General features: G+C 36.1%; 1 long non-coding RNA gene across 1 annotated transcript; it reads right to left on the reverse strand.

Annotated features, from left to right (window-relative positions):
- Window positions 1-3,607: 3,607 nt before the first annotated feature.
- Window positions 3,608-21,753, reverse strand: LOC120583801 (uncharacterized). The gene is made up of 3 exons (XR_005647870.1): window positions 21,677-21,753; window positions 15,620-15,712; window positions 3,608-3,681 (listed from the first exon to the last, which is right to left on the reverse strand). It is a non-coding gene; the product is annotated as an uncharacterized LOC120583801 (long non-coding RNA).
- Between the last annotated feature and the right edge of the window lie 1,446 nt (window positions 21,754-23,199).

Below are 23,199 nucleotides of genomic sequence, written 5' to 3' on the forward strand. Positions count from 1 at the left end.
TGACGCCACCAAGAGAAACAATAACAGTCCAGTAACTAACTCAAAGAAAGAGATAACTACAATCTGCCTGACAAATAATTCGAAATTATCACCCCAAAGAAGCTCAATGAGATATCAGAGGACATACATAGGTCTACAAATGAATCAAGAAAAAAAATGTAGGAACAAAATAAATAGAAATCATAAAAATGGCAAAGGACCTCAACAGACATTTCTCCAAAGAAGATGTACAAATGATGAACAGGCACAGGAAAAGATGCTGAACATCACTAATGATTGAGGAAGCGCCAACAACTCAAAATCTAGGGGACTCAGCAAAAAAAGTCCGAAGAGAGAAATTCCTAGAAAATAATCCCATTTACAATTGCATAAAAAAGATTACCTAGAAATAAATTTAACCAAGGATGTAAAAGACCTGTATTCAGAAAATGATAAGATATTGAGGAAAGAAACTTGGAGATACAAATAAATGGAAAAATACACAGTGTTCATGGAAAGGAAGAATTAACATCATTAAAATGTCCATACTACCCAAAGCAATCTACAGATTCAATGTGACCCCTATCAAAACACCAATGGCATTTTTCACAGAACTAGAACAAGTAATCCATAAGTTTATATGGAACCACAAAGACCCTGAATAGCCAAAGTAATCTTGAGAAAGAAGAATAAAGTTGGAGGTATCACTCTACCTGATATCAAACTATACTACAAGGCTGTAGTCATCAAAAAAGCATAGGACTAGCCAGAAAAAACAGACATATAGATCAATGGAACAGAAGAGCTCCCAGAAAGAAACTCACACTTACATGGGCAATTAATCTATGACAGAGGAGGCAAGAATATACAATGGGGTAAAGACAGTCTCTTTAATAAATGGTATTAGGAAAACTGGACAGATATATGCAAAAAAGAAAAAAATGAAACTGGAAAGATATATGCAAAAAAATGAAACTGGCCCATGTGCTTACACCATATACAAGAATAAACTCAAAATGGATTAAAGACTTTTTGTAAGATCCCAAACCATAAAACTTCTAGAAAAAAACATAAGCAGTAAACTGACATCCTCTTAGCAATATTTTTTTACTTATCTTCTCGACCAAGGGAAACAAAAGAAAAAAACAAATGGGACTACATCAAACTAAAAAATTTTTGCACAACAAAGGATACCATCAACAAAATAAAAACAACCTGCTGAATGAGAAAAGATATTTGCCAAAGATACATCAAATAAGGGGTTAATATCTATCATTTATAAAGAACTTATACAACTCAAGACCAAAAAAAAGAAAAACAAACAATACTATTTAAAAATGGACAGAGGACCTGCATAGGCATTTCTCCAAAAAAGACAGATGGCCAATAGACATATGAAAAGATGTTCAATATCCCTAATCATTAGAAAAATGCAAATTAAAACCACCATGAGATATTACCTCACACCTGTCAGAATGGCCATCATTAATAAATCAGTGAACAACCAATGTTGGCGAAAATGTGGAGAAAAGAGAACTCCTGTACACTGTTGCTGAGATTGTAAATTGATGCAGTTACTAAGGGAAATAGCATGGAGTTTCCTCAAAAAATTAAAAATAGAACTATTATATGACCCAGTCATCTCACTTCTGGGTATTTATACAAAGAAATCCAAAACATTAATTTGAAAAGATATATGAACCCCTATGTACATTGCTGCATTATTTACAACAACTAAGATGTGGAAGCATCCTAAATGCCCATCAATAGATGAGTGGATAAAGAAGTGGTATGTATGTGCAATGGACTATTATTAGTCAGTCATAAAAAAAAGGATGAAATCTTGCCATTTGTGACAACATGAATGGATTTAGAGGATATTGTGCTGAGTGAAATAAGTCAGAGAAAGACAACTACCATATGATCTCACTTATACCTGAAATCTAAAAAAGTAAATGAACAAACAAGACAGAAATAGACTCATAGATACAGAGAACAAATGGATGGATGCCAGGTAGGAGGAAGTTGGGAGCTGGGTATGAGAGGTGAAGGATTAAGAAGTACAAATTGGTAGTTAAAAAATAGTCACGGGGATGTAGAGTACAGCACTGGGACTCTAGTCAGTGATATTATAATAACTATGTATGGTGCCAGGTGGATACCAGACTTACCAGGGGGATAACTTCATAAATCATACATATGTCTAACTACGATGCTGTTTACCTAAAACTAATATTAAATGTCAACTGTAATTGAAAAATAAAAAATAAAAGTAACTTGCATTAAAGAAGATATAGAAAGAGCATTTAACACAAGTCAAGGTCCTGTCATGATTAGAAGTCCCAACAAAGTAGGTAAGGAAGGAACGTATCTCAATATAATAAAGGTCATATACAATAAGCCCACAGCTAACACCATACTCAGTGATAAAAGGCTGAAAACTTTTTCTCTATATGAGAAACAAGGTCACTCACATTCACCAGTTCTTCAGTGTAGTATTTGAAGTCATATTCAGAGCAATTAGATAAAAGAACTGAAGGCATTCAGTAAAAAAGGGAGGTGTTCAAGCATCTGATTGCAGGTGACATGATGTTATATACAGAAAACCCTAAATACTCCACCAAAATATACCATTTGACTAATAGATTCAGTACTGTTGCAGCCTGGAGCCTCACAGTCGAGTCAGATTCATTCGAGGATCTTTGGGGACGGTGAAGGTCTGCCTAGAAACCATTGGTTATCTCAACACTGACTTCATTTCAAAGCTTCCTCCAGAGTTACTCTACACATTGTGCTCTGCCGAAAGTTTTTAGGGAAAGCCACAGCAGGCAAGGCTATCCTAAATTCAAGCAGTTTAGGTCCACGGGAAGTCATTCATTCACTGACCAAGTATTTCTTTGTTTCCTGCAATGTGGATATTTAACCCTGGAGATCAAGGGACATGTTGTAGGAAGCTGGTGTCACTTGGTAAGTCTGACAAGTCTTTCACTCTGCTACTGAGATTACACAGAACTCAAAAATCACCGTTGTAGCTATTTTAAACTGTGCAATTCAGAAGCTTTTAGTGTGTTCACAGTGTTGTGCAACCATCACCACTACAGATTGCAGCATATTTTTGTCACAGAATGAACCTTATAATCATTAAGAGTGGGCTCTTCATCCCCCCGACTCCTAGCCATTGCTTACTGCAAATGTGACTTCTGTCTCTATGGATAAGCCTATTCTTGACATTGCATATTCTCGATACTGCATATTTTTGACACTTCATATTAAGGAAATCATACAATGTGTGGCCTTTTGTGACTAGTTTCTTTTGCTTAGCATGATGTTTTCAAAGTTCGGCTATATGGAAGGGTGTAGTGCAACTTCATGCCTGTTGTTGTGGAACACTATTGCATTATGTATCTATATCACTTTTTGTGTATTGTTCGTCAGTTGATGTGCACGTGGGTGGCTTCCACCTTTTGGCTATTGTAAATAATGCAGCTCATAACATTCGTCCACAAAAGTTTCTTGAACACCTCTTTTGGGATCTTTTGAGAAGACTCCTAGGAGTGGAATTGCTGGATCATATGGCAATCTTATGTATAACTTTTTGAGGAGCCTCCAAACTGTTTTCCACAGTAGCTGCACCAATTTCCATTCTTACCAGCAATGTATGAAGATTCCAGTTTGTCTGCAATCTCATCAATACTTCTTTTCCTTTAAAAAAAAAAAAATAGTATAATTAGTATAGGCTTTCTTGTGAGTGTTAAGGAATACCTATCTCATTGTGGTTTTCATTTGCATTTCCCCAAATATAATTAGGTTGATTGTTTTTTTATGTGTTTGCTATTTGTGTGTCTTTGTAGAAGGTGTCTATTCAAGTCTTTTGCCTGCAGGGGGAGTGTTGGTTTGTGTTTTTGCTATAGTGTTGTGAGAGATACATACATGTTCTGGATGCAACACTGTCACCAGATGTAGTGTTGAGAAACTTTTTCTCTTATTCTGTGGGTTATCTCCAATTTCTTTAAGGATAGTTTGGCCCAATCTAGAATTCTCTTTCGGATTCAGCTGTTTGTCTTGATTAAGCATGCTCCTGGTTGCTAGTTTATTTCCTATTTTTGTGAAGAAATAAACTTTGTCATTCCCTCCTCCACCACTTTGGCTGACATCAACTCTCACAAGTCTTTCTCATGCACCTTTACATTCCTAGGTCTGCGTCAGGAGTTGGGAATACAGTGGTAAAAGAGATAGACATGGTCTCTGCCCTCACAGAGCTGTCTAGCGTTTTCCCTATGAAATAAAGATCTATTCCTTCCCCTGACTTCACAGTCTCCATAGATAAAAGCTTTAAGCTTTTGAAGTCTGTATTTCAACTAATGCATGATCTCCTGAGACCAGTTATTCCAATCACCTTGGTTAGTGACTGAAGACGCTTGCAGGTTTTTATTGCTTGTTTTCCGTTCGTTTGTTTTGTTTTGTTTTTACCTCGTGAAAGAGAGTTATTGCATTTATTAGAATTTAGGCATTATTATTCCCCTGCTCCTAAACTCACAACACTTTGGAGTTGGAAATCAACTGCAAAAAGAAAGTGGGAAAAACCACAAATAAATGGAGATTAAACAACATGCTACTGAAGGATGACTGGGTCATAGAATAAAAGGAGAAATCAAGAGATAGAGACAAATAAGAATGAGAATACGATATACCAAAACTTTTGAGATGTAGCAGAAGCGGTAATAAGAGGAAAGTTTATATCATTACAGGCCTATCTCAAGAAACAATCAAAATTCCAAATAAGCAACCTAACATTACATCTTAAAAAACTAGAAAAAGAAATGAAGCCCAAAGTCAGCAGAAAAAAATAGTAAAAATTAGAGCAGAATTAAATGAAATAGAAAACAAAATGACAATAGAAAAAAATCAACAAAGAGTTGATTCTTTGAAAAGATTAATAAAATTGACAACCCCCTGGCTAGACTAAGTAAAAATCAGAAATGAGAAAGTTATAGCAGATACCACAGAAATACAAAGGATACTATGTATAAGAACACTATGAAAGGCTATTATACCACCAAATTCAATAACCTAGAAGAAATGGGCAAGTTCTTAGAAATATATAACCTCCTGGACTGAGTCAGGAAAAACTAGAAAATCTAACTAGACCAATCAGCAGTAAGGAAATGTAAATAATCATCGAAAACCTCCCGAAAAGTAAAAGTCCAGGACCAGATGACTTCACCAGTAAGTTCTACCAAACATTCAAAGATGATTTAATGCCTATCCTTCTCAAACTCGTCCAAAAATAACTGGAGGGACTACTTTCTAACTCATTTTTTGAGGTCAACATTATCGATATCAAAATTTGACAAGGATAACACAAAAAAGAAAACTACAGACCAATATCTCTGATGAACACAGATGCAAAAATTCCAAACAAAATACTAGCAAAACGAACACAACAATACATTAAAAAGATTATGCATCACAATCAAGTGGATTCAGGGACACAAAGATGTTTCAACATATGAAAATGAATTAATGTGATACACCAAACTTAGTAAAATGGGTATAAAATTACTTAACATAAAAAAGGCCATATATGATAGACACTCAGCTAATATCATACTTAATGGTGAAAAACTGAGTTTTTCCTCTAAGAACAGGAAAAAAAAGATCAAAATATGAATAAAATGGTGGTAATTACATATCTATCAATAATTACTTTAAGTATAAATGGATTAAATGCTCCAATCAAAAGACATAGGGTGGCTGAATGGATAAGAAAACAAGATCCTCATATATGCTGCCTTAAAGAGACTCACTTCAGATCAAAAGACACATGCAGACTGATAATAAAGGGATAGAAAAAGATATTTCATGAAAATGGAAATGAATAAACAAAATATCTGGGGGAAGCAATACTTAAACCGGACAAAACAGACTTTAAAACAAAGGCTGTACCAAGAGACAAAGAAAGACCCAGTAATCCTACTTCTGGGTATCTATCTGAAGAAACCCAAACTACCATTTCAAAGGATCATATGCATTCATATGTTCATTGTAACATTATTCACAATAGCCAAGATATAGAGGCTACCTGGGTGTCCATCAACAGATGAATGGATAATGTGGTACATATATATAATTACTTAGCCATAAAAAAGAACAAGCTCTTATCTGCAACACCATGGACCTAGAGGGAATTGTGCTGAATGGAGTAAGTCAGAGAAAGACAAGTGTCATATGATTTCATTTACATGTAGAATCTAGAGAATAGGATAAATGAAAACAAAGCAGAAACAAGCTCATAGTTGACAGCATTTTGATGGTTGCCAGACTGAGGGGAGGGGATCAAGAGGTACAAATTGCTAGTTACAAGATAGTCATTGAGATGTAATGTGAAGCATGGGGAATATAGTCAATAATATTGTAATAACTATGTATGGTGTCAATAGGTACTTGATTTATCGGTTTGATCACTTCATAAGTTATGCAAATGTCTATTCACCGTGTTATATACCCGAAAATAATATAATATTGTATGTCAACTATAAATTAAAAAAGACAAAATGACCCTCTCTCACCACTGGTATTCAACATAGTATTAGAAGTCCTCACTAGAGTAATCAGACAAGAAATAAAAGGCATCCAAATTGGAAATGAAAAAGTCAAATTGTCATTTTTTGCAGAGGACTTGATTCTTTACATAGAAATCCCTAGAGTCTACCAAGAAACTATTATAAATAGCAAACAAAATTACAGGATAAAAAAAAATCAATGGACAGAAATCCATTGTGTTCCTATATACTAACAATGAAATTTCAGAAATGAAAAAAATACCTTTTGGAATTGCAACAAAAAGAATAAAATACCCAGAAATAAACTTAATGAAAGATGTGAAAGACCCAGTCACTGAAAACAAGACATTTTTATTAAAAGAAATTGAAGAAGTTACAAAGAAATGGAAAGATTCTGTGTTCATGGATTGGAAACATCAACACAGCATGGTATTGGCAGAAAAACAAACATACAGACCAATGTAACAGAATTGAGAGCTCAGAAATGTACCCCCATGTATATGCGTAAATAAGTTTCAAAAAAGGAGCCCAAAGCATACAATCAAGAAAAGAAAACCTTTTCAATAAATGGCGCTGGAAAGATTGGAAAGCCACATGCAAAAGAATGAAACTAGATGGCTCTCTGTCACCAAATATCAAAATTAACTCAGAATGAATCAAAGACCTAAATATAAGACCTGAAACAATAAATTTCATAGAAGAAATGAAATACCAAATTTATAAATTTGGCCTCAAAGGCAAGGGAAGTAAAAGCAAAAATAAGTGAATGGGACTCTATCAAACTAAAAAACTTCTACACAGCAAAAGAAACCATCAACAAAACAAAGAGTTAACTGACTGAATGGGAGAAGATATTTGAAAACAACAGTTTTGATAAGGGACTAATATCCAAAATATATAAAGAACTCATACAACAAAAAAACCAACAATTCAATTTAAAAAATGGGCAAAGGACCTGAACAGACACTTCTCAGAAGAAAACATATAAATGGCCAATTGATATACGAAAAGAAGCCCAGCTTTACCAACAGGACAAGGAATAAAAAGTGGTGGAGAAGATGTGGAGGGAAATGAATTCTTGCACACTGCTGGTGGAAATGTAAACTGGTACAACCACTATGGAAAACAGTATGGCAGTTCCTCAAGAAACTTAGACTCACTTCAGATTAAAACACATAGACTGAAAGATATTTCATGAAAATAGAAACAAATAAACAAAAAGTCTGGGGGAGTAATACTTAATACCTGATAAAATAGACTTTAAAATAAAGGCTGTAACAAGAGACGCAGGACCCAGTAATCGCACTTCTGGGTATGTATCTAAACAAACCCAAAACACTACTTCAAAGGAACATGGGCACCCATATGTTCATTGCAGCATTATTCACAACAGCCACAATGTGGAGGCTACCTGGGTGTCCATCAGTAGAAGATTGGAAAAGATGTGTGTGTGTGTGGACTATTACTCGGCCATAAAAAAGAACAACATCTTGCCATCTGCAACACCATGGATGGACCTAGAGGGTATTGTGCTGAGTGGAGAAAGTCAGAGAAAGACATCATATGATTTCACTTACATGTGGAAGCTAAAGAACAAAATAAGCAAACAAAACAGAAACATTGATGGTTGCCAGATGGGAGGACTGAGTGAAAAGGGCAGAAAGAATTAAGAAGTACAAATTGGCAGTTACAAAACAATCATGGAGGTATATAGTATAAAGAAGGTAGTCAATAACATTGTAATGACTACGTATGGTGTCAGATGGGTAGTAGATTTATCAGGGTGATCACTTTGTAAGTTATATAAAGAACTAATCATTATATTTTACACCTAGAATTCATATAATATCATGTCAACTGTAACTGTAAAATAAGAAAATTATTTAAAAATAATTACAGAAAGGTGTGTACAAAATAAAAAGCTTACCCAATTAGGTCCTGGCCACCCAGAATAATCTCCCTTCTGACAAATTCAAAACTATGTGATTTATAACTTAATAAAATCTGCATAATCTCTCCACTTTTGCCATCACCAGTTAATGGAAATTTTAATTATTTATATGTTTTGGCTATTATGAGCAACAGAGCTATGAAGATTCAAGGATGTTTTTATTTCTTTTTTAGATACAGATCCAGAAGTGGTGCTCCTGGGTCACATGATAAATTTAAGGAGAAGCATATGTTGGCATGTCCTGATTTCATACTCCAATCCCATTCTTACTACAGCGTGACCCTGAGCGAGTTATCTAGTTTCTCTGTGCTCAGTGTCCTTGCCTGTAATAGTACTTTTCTAATGGTCTGAATCTGAGAACTAAATAGTGCATATGAAGCCCTTGAGCATGGCTTGACATAGAATCAACTCCCATTGTTAGTTATCACTAATACTTATTTTGACACCCTACTGGGCACTCAGGAAATATTAGCTGACTGATGAACAGGTTAAAGACAAGGTCTTGCTGGATCATTTGCCCTGTACATAACGCATCTGCTAACTTCTGTACAACAAACGTTCAGATTTCTTCCATTTCTTAGTTGTATGGCCGGTGCTTTGGGCTAATTCTATGCTTGATCCTTTGAGAGGTTTTGTCAAATATCTAATACTTGCATTTGTCAAATATCTAATTCCTTGATAAACATATTTAACTTTCCAAATAGAAATAATGAGAATATACAGACTTCCCATTTCTGTAGTGACTTTTATGAAAGAAAGTTTACACACTTATAATCTTATTCCCACATGTGACTTTTAATATTCTGATCTATAACATCAAGTAAATCCTGAAGTTTTTTATTTTTTATTTATTTTTTTAAACTAGGAGGTGGTGGTTTGTCTGGGATAAATTTTATGTCTGAGGAAAACATAAAATCTTATTTGCCGCTTGCAGACTAACTCCTTTAAAGAAGAAAGTTTAGTGATGTTATAATCAACATGATGGAGCATGAGGGATGACCTGACTAAAAGCACCCCCTGGCTTCCTCTTCTCTTTCTTTACACTTTTAAATAAGAAGCCTGCTGATTAAATGTTCATTAGCAGGCACATTTCCTATTCTTGAAAAAATAAGGTTATTTTAAGAAATCCAACAGGCTCAAGAGATGTCACATTAAACATGAATGCCTCCTCTCTTATGTTTCATCCTTCAGGTAGCGTATTAACCCTTTTCATTTTTTAAAATTGCCTCCTTACTACGCTCTAGTAGTATGGTAACTCTAGCTACCTGTCTCCTTGTAATATAAATCTATAATTCCTATTGTAAGAATGTTACAATTCCTTATTGTATTGCTATATCACTGAGCTTGTCAGTGATATAGGGATAATTCTGTTCCCAGAAAGAAACCACCTGAATTTCTTCCTAAATTCAGGTTATTCATCCTGTCAGTCAACACAGCTTTGCAAGTCACCTGGAAAAAAATCTATCTCTCAGACCGGAAAGCAAACTCAATAAGGATCCTAGTTTGCCACCATCAATGACCCGAGGTCATTTCCAATCTTATTGGTCGTAAAGAGTTTCTTTTGTTTAGCAGCAAACAGGAAGTTAAAAGGCAAGGAAGTAGCAAGTTCCTAAAAATTTATAAAGTTCTACAGAGTAAAGGCGTGGTAGCTGTGATTCTGAAGTGAAATTTAATAGAGCAGGGTCTTCCCACTGAGTAGACTAGCTATGGTAGGATCATAAACTGGTTTGCAAGCTCCAAACATTTTACATTTTCATCTTATTTTTCTATTGTTCTAAGGATTTAAACAATTATTTTTATTATTCGATGGCAACAGAAGATGTGATTTTGGGTGGTGAACATATGATGTATTAAAATACAAATGATGTATTATAGACTTGTACACTTAAAACCTATATAATTTTATTAATCAATGTCATAAAAATACTAAGAGAAATAGATAGCAACATAACAGGGAATTTTAATAAACCATTTACATCAATGGATAGATAATCCAGACAGAACATCAATAAAGAAACATGAACCTTAAATGACACATTAGACTGGATAAACTTAAATATTTACAGAACATTTCATCTAAAAACAGAACACACATTATTCTCAAGTGCACTGAAAACATTTTCCAGGACAGATCATGTTAGGCCATAAAACAAGTCTTAATAAATTTAAGAGGACTGAAATCACATGAAGCATTCCTTCTGAACACAATGGTAAGAAACTAGAAATTAATCACAAAGAAGACTGAAAGTCACAAGTATGTGAAGATTAAACATGCTACTGAACAACAGGTCAAAGAATAAATCAAAAGAGAAATTTTAAAAATAACTTGAGAAAATTAAAATATACCAAAATTTGTGGGATACAGCAAAAGCATTTCAAAGCTAGAAGTTCATAGTGATAAATGCCTACCTCGAACAAAGCCAGTCTTAGACAACATAACTCTAAACCTCCAGGAACTAGAAAAAGAACAAAGACCACAGTTAGAAAAGAGGAAATAACAAAGATTAGAGCAGAAATAAAGGCTGAAAAGACCATACGAAAGATCAATGAAATTAAAAGCTCATTGTTTAAAAAGATAAACAAAATTGACAAGCCTTTAGTTAGACTCACCACGAGAAAGAAATGGAAAGGACTCAAGTACAATCAAAAAATCGAAAAATGAAAAGGGAGCTATTACAATTGATGCCATGGATAAAAGATTAAACATTTATTAAATGACCTATAATTAAATTAACAATTATACGCCAACGAACTTGACTACCTAGAAGAAATGTATAAATTCCCAGAAAGTTACAACCTACGAGACTGAATCAGGAAGAAATAAAAATTTGAACAGGCCCGTGACCAGGAAGGAGATTGAAACAGGAATCAAAATACCTCCTTGTAAATGCAAGTCGTTCAATGGTGACCCTACCAAGCATGCAAAGAAGAACACCAATTCTTCTCAAACTCTTTTTAAAAAGCACAAGAGTGGGGAATTTTTCCAAACTCGTTTTATGAGGCCAGTATGACCCTGATGGGAAAAAAAAAAAAACCTAGATAAGGATGCCACAGTAAAAGAAAATTGTAGGCCAATATCCTTGATGAACATAAATGCAAAAATTCTCAATAAAAAATATTAGCAAGCCAAATTCAGCAATACATTAACAGGATTATATAGCATGATCAAATGGGATTTATTCTAGAAATTCAAGGTTGGTTCAGTATCCACAAATCAATTAACATGATACACCACATTAACAAAATGAAGCATAAAAATCATTATCCCAAAAACATTCGAACAAATTCAACATCCATTTATAAAAACTCTCAACAAAGTGAGAATAGAGGGAACATATTTCAACGTAATAAAGGCCACATATGACAAACCCACAGCTAACGTCATACTCAGTGGTGAAAGGGTGTAAACCTTTCCTCTCTCCCACAAATTCTGTTCTGTATAACATTATAATTGGTGTTTTTGCTAGTTTGAGTGCTTGTATATGGTTCTGCCACTCTAGAGTTTTAGAAATCAAAATAAGACATATAAATTGCCAGAACTCCTTATCATATTAATTGAGCATATTCTGATAAAGACTAATTTATGTTTAACACTCAGATCAGAAAAATAAAAGGCTTCCAAATTGTAAAGAAAATCTTCACTATTTGCAGATGACATGATACACAGAAAACTCTAACGACTCCACAAAAAATAAAAACCTGTCAAAATGAATTAATTCTGTATTGTTGCAGGATACAGTATCAATACATAATAATCTGTTGAATTTCTATACACTAATAAACTATCAGAAAGAGAAAAAAATCCATTTATAATTGTAACAAAAAGAATAAAATACCTAGGAATAAATTGAATGAAGGAGATGAAAGAGGTATGTATTGAAAACTTCAGATGTTAATGAAAAAAATTGAAAACACAAACAAACAGAAACATATTTCATGATCATGGATCAGAAGAATTAATATTGTTAAAATGTCCATTCTACCTAAAGCAATCTTCACATTCAATATAACCCCTATCAAAATGTCAATGGCATTTTTCAAAGAAATAGAAAAAAGGATACTAAATTTTGTATAGGAATCATAAAATATCCTGAATACCAATAGTAATCTTGATAGAACAAAGGTGGAGGCATCATGCAACCTGGTTTTAACTGTACTACAAAGCTATAATGATCAAAATGGCATGTTACCAGCATAAGAACAGAGATCAATGGAACAGAACAGAGACAGAAATGAGTCCACGCATTATAGTCAAATAACTTAAAACAAAGAGGAAAAGAATACACAGTGGGGAAAGGACAGTCTCTTCAATAAATGGTGTTGGGAAAACAGGACAGCCACATACAAAAAAATGAAACCCAATCACTTTTTTATACCACACACAAAAATGAACTCAAAAAATGATTAAAAACTTGAACGTAAGACCTGAAACCATAAAACTCTTAGAAAAAAACATAGGTGGTGATCTCTTTGATGTAGGTCTCAGTGATAATTTTTTGAATCTGACATCAAAAGCAAAAGCAAAACTAATTGGGACTACATCAAACCAAAAAGCTTCTGCACAGCAAAAGAAATCAACAAAATGAAACAGAAACCTACTGTATGGGAGAAAATATTTGTAAATTATATGTTTAATAAGGGGCTAATCTCCAAAATATAAAAAATGGTCATACGACTCAACGGCAAAAAACCAGACTAACTAAAACATGGACAGAGGATCTGAAAAGACATTTTTTCTAAGAAGACTTACAGATGGCCAACAACTACATGAAAAGATGCTCAACATCATTAATCAGAGAATGCAAATCAAAATCACAATAAGATATTACCTCACACCTGTTAGAATGGCTATTATTTTAAAAATGTTGGGAAATATGTGGAGAAAAAGAAACACTTGTGCACTTTTGGTGGAATGCCAACTGATGCTGTCACTGTGGAAAATAATATGCAGTTTCCTCAAGAAATTAAATATTGTAAAGCAAAAATTAATAAGTGGAACTACAATACAATTCAGTAATTCCACTTCTGGATATTCTCTGAAAAAAAAATAAAAGCGCTAACTCAAAAAGATATATGCTCCATCATGTTCACTGCAGTTATTTACAATACCCAAGATATGAAAACAACCTAAGAGTCCATTGATGGATGAATAGATAAAAAAAAATTGTGATACACACATGCATGCAAACGATGAAATATTAGCCATAAAAAGAATGAAATCTTGCCAGTTGTGACAACATGGATCAACCCAGAGGGTATTATGCTAAGTGAAATAAGTCAGAGAAAGACAAATATCATACGATCTCTCTTTTATGTGGAAAACAAAAACAAAACTCGTGGATATAGAGAACAAATTGGTTGTTGCCAGAGGTGGGAGTGGGTGGCAGGAGAAATGAGTGAAGGGGGCAGAATCACAAGGTTACAAAAAATGCGGTTGATATAAAATAGAAATTTTGAATTATGTTCAAAATACCATAGACAAAATATGTATTTGTATGCTCATGTGTATGGCATAGTATTATATATAAAAAGTTACATAACCCATTATTTCTAAAATAATGAATAAAATACCACATTTTAAATCTTTGAGATAAAACCAAATAATAGCATATTCTTGAAAATTTGTATAAAAGCTGTAAAATCAAAAGTCAAGAAAACCATGTGTCACTTATTTTTGCCCAGCCTGACTTTATAAGCAGGTACAAAATATTTGTTTAGCTGATTACAATGCCACCTTTCAACTCTGCAGAAATAACTCGGAGATCATTCTCTTCATCTTTAAAAACTATTAAATACAGAAGGACTCATTCTGTTGTCATACATTTCCTTTCTCAGGTTGACCAAATAGAAAAAAATCTATTCTAATATTTAGAAACACAATGAACACTGTAAACAAGTATAATACATTGAGTTTGTCTCATAACCACTTAAATACATAGTGAGAATTATTCAGAGTAAAGCATGTTCTTGAGTCTATTTGGGGGAAATAGGAAATCAATTTTTCTGACTTATAACAGGAGGCAGATGTGCTTTGAAGGTAAATGTTCCAGCTTTGTAGTTGACAAGTAACATGTACTTGAAGCACTCTGTAAACAGTCTTAACATTTACTTTAGAAAAGCAAAAAATAAAGCAGGGCTACATCGAATTAAAAAGAAACCATTAACAAAATTAGAAAGCAACCTATGGAACAGGAATCTGCAAACTACACAGCTGATAAGGGCTGAATATACAAAATATGTAAAGAATATACTGTTCTCTCCTCACTGGTCATCTCACATCTTGGTAACCTTTCCTGCACTGTGAGCTCACAGCTCTTCCTGCCAGAACACGGATCTGGCAGGAAGCAATCCCCGTGCATAGCTCCCACCCCAACTCCTGCTCCAATAAAGCTTCTGAGCCTGCATCCCACTGGACCAGAGAGCACCACCTAACACCCCCTTTTCCCAGGATATTGGGGAGGGCTTGCAATATGCAGGTTGGTTCACACCAGGGAGTTTGAACCGCCTGAGACGTGGGATGGAGTTGGCCCCATAGCCCGAGCCCTGGAGGCCAGGTCAGAGCCATCCTCTCGTGAAATCCAGAGCATACACTCAGTATACACGAAGCAGAGCTGTCTTCCAAAACTCACCCATAGCCCACTCTTGCTCCAGTCACCTCTGTGACCCGAGACTGGGCTTCCTTCCACACCAACACTAAAACTGTTCTATCGGGAAATCCAGAAAACACAACCCTTCCAAACTCACATCACCCCTTTTTCTTCAGGGAAGGGCTGACCGATGATGTGATAGTTGAGCAGACAGCTGAATAAAAGGAAAAGACCCAGCACATTCTGGAAAAACAATTTTCCAAAGAGGGGAATAATTTGAACAGTTCAGGAAAAAAGTACTACTTCTTCCTCATGGCAATGTTGGTTAAAAAAGCTCAACACTGGCCTATCGTCACAAGAAGTCTTCATTTACCAAAAAACATGATACTTTGCATATCACCCAACAAATACTTATACCACAGATTTAACTTTCTAAGATATTCGTATTTTGAGAGAACAGTCGGCTAACTTCAAGAGGTTTTACGGAAGGAACAAGGTACTGAGAGACACTCTTCTGTCGATATGGATTCTGTACTCACCGGAGGAGGCTGGCTCGGAGTCCAGGTGGAGGCAGGTGTCCCCAGGGCTGCAGACTGACACCTTCAGCTGGAGAAGGTAGAGACTAGATTCCCCTATGATGGGAGGTGAGTAGAAGACCCAATCAGTAGATCATGGAGAAGAGACATCCCATCTCACCACAGGGTTTAGAGATTCCTGAATCTTTATACAAAAACACAAGTGGGGTTATTCATACCATCAGTTCCTGTTGGTACGAAAATACCTTAATACATTTGTGTGTATGGAGTGGTATCTGCAGTTTCTATCAACATTTTAAATGTTTCCTTTTTCTCCCACTATTTCAACATGAATATATTCTATAGAAACAGACCTTTCCGTGTGCTATATTTTCAAACATCATTCACAGATTGTTTAATGTTCATCAGTAGAGGAACATCCAAAACATGTTAACAATTCTATAAAATACATCACCTGGCAAAAGTATTTTGTGCATTATATTTCAAGTAATTATGAGTAAATTTCAGGTTATTTCAACCACCTTCTTATTTCCCTATGCTTCATCCTAACTTCTTAATGGCCCTTTTGACTGTTTACTTGAGTTCCTTGGAAACTTCTCCTAAATTTTCAGCCCTCTTCTGAATTTTCCAATGGTGTTCAGCCTGTGCTTTTGTTGGGATAGTTACTCTTGAACTACCTTCTGGTTTAGTAACCCAGCCTCTAGCTGCATTCAATCTTGTCATAATTTCTTCTATCCTTAATTTTAGTTCTTGACTTTAAAAACACAATAGCTTTAAGAAAAATATACAAGAGCAGCTTCCCAACTAATGAGAAAATTTTTTTCTGAAGAGATAATAACACTCAAAACAGGAGAAAATAACTTGACTCATATCAAGATCTATTAGAAGCTACTATTTATCAAAATTCACCAGTGAGAGAAACCAGCCAAAAAACCAGAGAAAGAGACGAGATTTGCATTATACATCTGGTAAAGTACATCAAGCTGGAAGATATAATCTTGTCAAATAAAATTTATGGACTGAAAACACATTAGAAAAATAAGTAAAGAAAAAAAAAAAGAACAAAAAGAAAACCTGAATAGACACTACACAAAAAGGGAGAAACACATGGTCAACAAAAATGTAAAAGAAAACATTTAATCTCTTCAGCTTCAGGGAGATGCTAATAAAATCATGAGATGCTAACATGAACAAGAGCGACTCCAGGTACTGCTGAGGCTGTGGAGCATTCAAACCATTCAGGGACCGCCTGTGCGAGTGTCAATTAGCACCACTCATTTGGTCATTGACTATTTACTGCCTTAATTTAAAACACCTTCGGCAGCAGCAAAAATGTGTATACTCAGCCTGTTGCCTGACACCAACGATCCTAACATGATTGTGCATGTCCAGCACAGACATGCTCAAGTGGCCACAGCACCTGGAGTCGACATAGCTGCATGCTGGAAGCTGACCAAATGCTCATCAGCAGGAGAGAGGACAGATCCTGTGCTCTGTGTACCCAGTGGAACCCTACACAGCAGTCAGAATTCATGAATGAGAACAGACACAAAACTAAGGAGTCATCCCACAAACCTAACATTAACTCCTCCCTAAACAGTGAATACCATGTGGTCGCTCCCATGTGTGCAGAACACTAGAACAAGCAAAACTTCTCTGTGGCCCTGTTGGGTGCTTTGGGCAGCCAAAGATGTGTTGGCAGCCAGAGGCACCTATGAGAGGAAGCCGACGTTCTCTTCGTTGAATTCAGTGCTGGCACATGCATGTGTTTAGTTCGTGAAAGTTCACTGTGGTGTGTCCTGCTTGTGCTTTTCCTTATAGAAGTTATAATTCAATACTGATTTGGAAACAAGGCTGAAGCATAAACACAAGCATGATCTGGCACATATCAGTCAGCAAATAGTACCGTGAAACACAGAGGAAAAATAGAATCATCCTTGCAATAGAACCACATATTTGTTAAAAAATATGCAATTATATACATTCAAATTAGGGATAAGTAAAGTTTTAGATGGCTATGCACCAAAAAATATATTAAAGATTAGAAGAAAATAAAAGAAGTAGGTAGGCTTGAAAATGATTCTAAATTTGATTATATGTATTTGGCTTTCTGAAATACCTAGTGGACTGTGGACTTCTATACATGAAATTATATGAACAAATACAGGTTTATTTTTTTTTTAAGTGTGCACTGCAGTAAAAAACTGCATTTTTTCAAGTGATTCACTTCTGTCAATAGCTTACAGAAATTTTAAGCTGATTTTCAACATTTTCACTTTTGGGGGTGACATTTTTAATGTTGTATACCTTTTTTCACATTTTAAAAGCCAATTCAGAGATTCCACATAGAAAACAAACAAACCAGAAAGTCTCATAGATACAGAGTCCAAGCTTCAGGTTGCCAGAGGAGAGGGGGTTTGGAGGCTGAGTGAAAAAGGTAAAGGATTAAAAAGTACAAATTGGCGGTTACAAAACAGTCACAGGGAACACAATCAATGACACTGTAACAACTCTGTGGTGCCAGTGTGAGACTCATCGGGGGATCACACTGTAAACTATATAAAAGTCTAACCACTGTGTGGCACACCTGAAACTGAAAAAAAAATAAACTAAGAGAAACTTAAGCCAATAATGTAAAGATTCATTAACAAAGATTTCATAGAAACTGTTATTTGATGTTGCAAACCCCCGTGAGTTACTGCATGAGCAGCCCTGGTCTGTGGCTCATGGAACAAAAAGACTACATCATAGCTTGATTACCTCTCCCACACATGCTACTGATATTTAGGGTTCTCCACTTGCAGCCAATATGCAAACATTCTGTTAAGGATACAAACGAAAACACCACAAATTATGATTATTCCCTTCTCAACTTCAGATATACTGATTGCTGCTTAACATTTAAGGCATAAATGAAACCCCTCCTTCTTACATAAAGTCTGGTTAGCATTTGTCTGTTCCACTACACGGCATTAGGACATAGTTCTTCATGGAGAAACCCCTAGAAATAAGGAGGTGCGAAGGCTGTGTTCTCAACCAGGGAGGGGGGAGGTGAAAGACTTCCTCTCTCTGATCTCAGGCTGCTAAGGTGGGGAGGGAGGCACAGGACAAGCCTGCCCAGAGATGCCCCAATCTGACCTGAGGCATGCGGGGTAAAGTGGAGTCGGGGTAGGGGGTGATTCCTTATCAATATTCTGATAACCTCAAGAACTCCATGTGCTGGCCCCGAGTATCCAGGGGCAGTGAGTGACCAGCAGCAACATCGCTAGACATGGGGACCCCACAAGCCCACGTACCCAGGGGGTTTGCTCAGCTCTCTCTTTCTCTCCCTCTCCTGTGGGGAAATACCTACTTTGCTTTGAGTTAATGGTATCCGAGCCTGTTCTCTCCAAAGTTCCTCGTCCTTCCAAATGTGGCCCCCAAACCTTCATGTCTGGCCTCTCACTCGGAGGTTAAAAAAAAAAAAAACTCTCATGGCTATTGCAGGCAAACATCCGGAGCAAAATGGCGGAATCCAAATTTATTGCCTAGCATCATCTGATCTCAATTGTGAATCAAGCCTGGACATCTACTATAACTGTTCTCAGCTCTGGCTTTGAGTTGCATGGGCTATATGATTGCTCTAAGGCCTGTCCTGCCTGAAGTAAGATGACCTCTTAGGAGCTGCTGGCAGCTGGAAATTGATTGAAGGTTAGATGGATTCAATTAAACATCCCCACATGGAAAACTAAATAAAGCCAAGATGCAAACTGATGAAATGCAAATACGTTCTCTCCTATCTCCAGCCTCTCTGCCACATGCCTGCCCAATTGCCTGCCTGAGGAACAAGGATTTGGGGGTTTAGAAATACTTCTGGAAGAAGAATGGCTAGTTTTGTGGACCTTCTCGTTTAGGCTGATTTGTAAATAAACTATAGTAGCAGGTGGATCCCAGCAACCATGCTTTGGGCCATATTCCTTTATCAAGTTGCCTGCCGGATACTGAGCTCCCAGAAACAGGCTCTCAGGGCCATTGCAAATAGACCGATGTACTTGGCTCTTGGAGATTGACCAGGAGGATATATGAAGGTCTATTCTCTCCTGCCTTAAGCCAGCCCGAAATTGCTGACCCGAAGCCTCCACCACGCTGGACCTATTCAGAGCTTTTGTCACCTGAGGAATTACATACAGTCCTACAAAAGTGTCTCATCCCCAGGCCCAGTAGATGGCAGTTTGACTGTTGTCTCTTTGGTCCTTTAATACTTGCCATGCCAGATGCAACGCCCCAGTCCTCTGTTTCTGGACCTTGAGAAGGGAGGGGAGAAACCGTTTGTCTTACTTTTCCTAGGCCGCCGAGTAGCACGATGTTCCACCTTTACTCAGTCTTTTCCCACCCAGATAACAGCAAACATGCCTCGTGTCTCCAATTCTCTCTTCTTGGCTAATCCTTGGGGCTTCTGTCTGTGCTGCTTAGGAAAAAAGGGTGGTGTGTGGGGCCAGAGCCCTGCTACAGGAGAATGTAGGGGATATGCTTTTATGTGGTGTCAGAAACGGAAGGTGGCATAAGTCTCCTATAATCCCCAATGGATCTGATTGCCAGATCCATTCCCCCTCACTCTCTACATCCATGGGAAAAGTCAGAAATATTGTAGCCCCAGTATAAAAAGGTTAGTGTTGGAGTTATCTAACTGCCTCATTGGCCTTCTGTCTATCACGTACCTCCTCTGCTTGTCACTTCCAAGTCAGGAGACTCACAATCTTAAAACTTTATTTGATAAAAGCATTATATTACATTAAAATATAGCACCCTGCAGTGTCTGTACACCATGCTATGAAGACCAGGAGCCTCTATGTGGTCACTGTCAGGGTTCTCGGGTAACTTGAATAAGAATAGCAGAGACCTACTGGAGACAGCTTTTACTGGCCATTTTGCATATCGTATTTCAGGAGACTTACGCAAGGTTGAAAGATCTTGTCAAATCCAGCATGACACTAACATCCCCAGTTCCAACCCACTTCTTCCCAATCCCAACATGGTCCCAAAACTGTCCATGTCTCTGAGTAGGGGTGCTGGGGGGATTGATCAGGGCTGCTCCAAGAGTGGGGCTTCCAGACAAGGACATGGTGCTACAGTGGGGATCTCACTACCACGGGTGGGTCAGAAACAAGTCCCTTTGTTCTGGAACCAAGGCTTTCGTGAATGCCTCGAACATGCCATTGATCTTCGGTGGTCTCACTGTACTGCTCACATACTGAGTTAATGTCAACTGTCATCCCCAAATAGCTTTTGCTTAGTGTTTTTATTATTATATTATATTATATCATATTATATTATATTATATTATATTATATTATATTATATTATATATTATATTATATTATATTATATTTTTTAGTGGTTGCTAAAAAAATGGGTGTTGAGTGCGGCTGTGGCATCTCACCTTTGTACCTTTACAAAGCCTCTAGTACAGTCCCGGCATCTGGAGACTCGTCACTAAATGCCTGTGAGTGAATGAATGATTACAATGATATCCCTAACTCCAGATACAGACACGCTATTTACCAATTCATGCTTTCATAACGTTTTGTGTATCTAATATACCACGTAGATTTTTAAAGTTATAAATGATTTTAAAGAAGTTGCAGAGGAGACTCTGGTAGCAATTCAAGGCAAACCACCATTCTTTAAAAATTGTATATGAATAAAGCCTTCTTTAACATTAGGGGAATTTATATCACCCTTTTTTTTCTCCTTGAATTCATTGTACTAGTTCCCTTCCAGTATGTAGTTTCAACCTCATATTACATATTTTTATATTTATTGATCACTCCAACCAAATCATCTATCTCAAAATTATGAACGTAAATGAAATTGAACTTTTAAACCATTTCCTACCACCATAAGTCTCTAAGTGTTAAAAATCAGGACAATTCATTATTAGCACACATTTGAAACAACCAACATGTATTAAAATACTGGTTAATAATCATTAAGCATTGTGTTATTTAAGGAAATGATGGCTGCTTAAACAAACCCCCAAACTCCAGAGGCCCACCACTGTCAAGGTTTATTTTTGCTCACCTGCCAGGCTCAGATGGATGGCTGGTCTGTGTAGTCCTCCAGTTTTTCAGAGACTAAGTGCCTCCTCTGTCCTCATCATCTTGGCAGAATCCAGCTGGGGAAGAGGGAGAGAAAGCTTAGAAAAGACACTTTTCTTAAAAGCCTTGGCTTAGATTGTTGGGATTGTTATAAGAGCGACTGATAGCTTAGACTGTGTATAAATCATTAGTGCTGTATTAGGTGCTCAAATAATCATCATATTGTTGAATGACGCATTATCAGGCAATCCACATCACCAAACCATACATATCATTCCATTCACAGACATCTCTTGCTATACAAATAAACTATAGACAACATATTTTAAAAGACAAAAGTGGATCAGGTTTAATGTAAATTACTACAATGATCTCACACACACAGCTGACTGGCTAGCTGGCTGACTCATGCACTGTCCAGAACTCCCACCACAAACCCTCAGAGGTCCGGTGTAAAAGACAAATTAGCAGATAATATAATGTAAGCATGCAAGTTACACAGTAGATTGCATTATGATCTCCAGGATCTACTAGTTTCTATATTTGAGCTTATTTTCATCTTCTCAGCTAAGTAATTCCTATGGAGGACAAACAGGCTTATGGTAACTCACTTGTCACCCTTTCACACCAAGCCCTCTGGTCCTATTTCCCAACTGATAAGAAACAGAAGGAACTCATCGGACATATATTCAGAATAAGTGGTGAAAAATAAAATGTTCCTAAATTTACATACTTGCCCACATCACACTAAAGTATTTCTAAATATTATGTCACATGGATTCAAAGAATAAAAGTAAAAGTACATTTCTTTTGTGGGAAATAGGCAAATAAGAACAGCATTTCTTTTTACAAAAATAACATGCTCAGATCGTTTCTTTTTTCTTTAACATTAGGTATGACAGTTGGAAAGCTTTTTCTAAAATGTATATGAGTTCGTCATTTGGCAGAACAAGTCTAACAGATTTTTCTTCAAAAGGTAGACTTGCTCTCACAAACAAGTGTTTGCTTGCTAATACATCTATTGGGTTAAGTTCTAAAAATGGGAGTGGGACAATTTGTGTTCCTCAAAAATATAAAAATGACACACATTTTTATAAAATTTTATTGTTTGGTTTTTGCCAGATGATTTATAAGTCATTAGCACATCCTCCTCGTATTTGTCACTATTAACATCTGTTAACATCCCAATCTTACATCTGAGAAATCAGAAAATAGCAGATTTATACAATGCTACTGACTAAATTTGGTGCAACACAGGATCACTCTTGAATTGAATAATTCGGTACTTTTAATTCAAAACATTTACCAAAATAGATAAGAAGTGACAAATCAGAATAATTTCAGATTGCTTTTTTTTTTTTTTTTTTTGGTCCCCAATATAATGTTATTTCAAGTTTATGTTAGAGTAAACTTTGCCTAAAATTTCAAAGAAAAATGTATTTTTTTTAATTAGGGTCACTTATAGAAAATATTTAGCATATGCTTATTTATGCCACCTTTTTGTTT

The sequence above is a fragment of the Pteropus medius genome, unplaced genomic scaffold, assembly GCF_902729225.1.
Source record: "Pteropus medius unplaced genomic scaffold, Ma_sr-lr_union100, whole genome shotgun sequence".
NCBI classification, from domain to species: Eukaryota; Metazoa; Chordata; class Mammalia; order Chiroptera; family Pteropodidae; genus Pteropus; species Pteropus medius.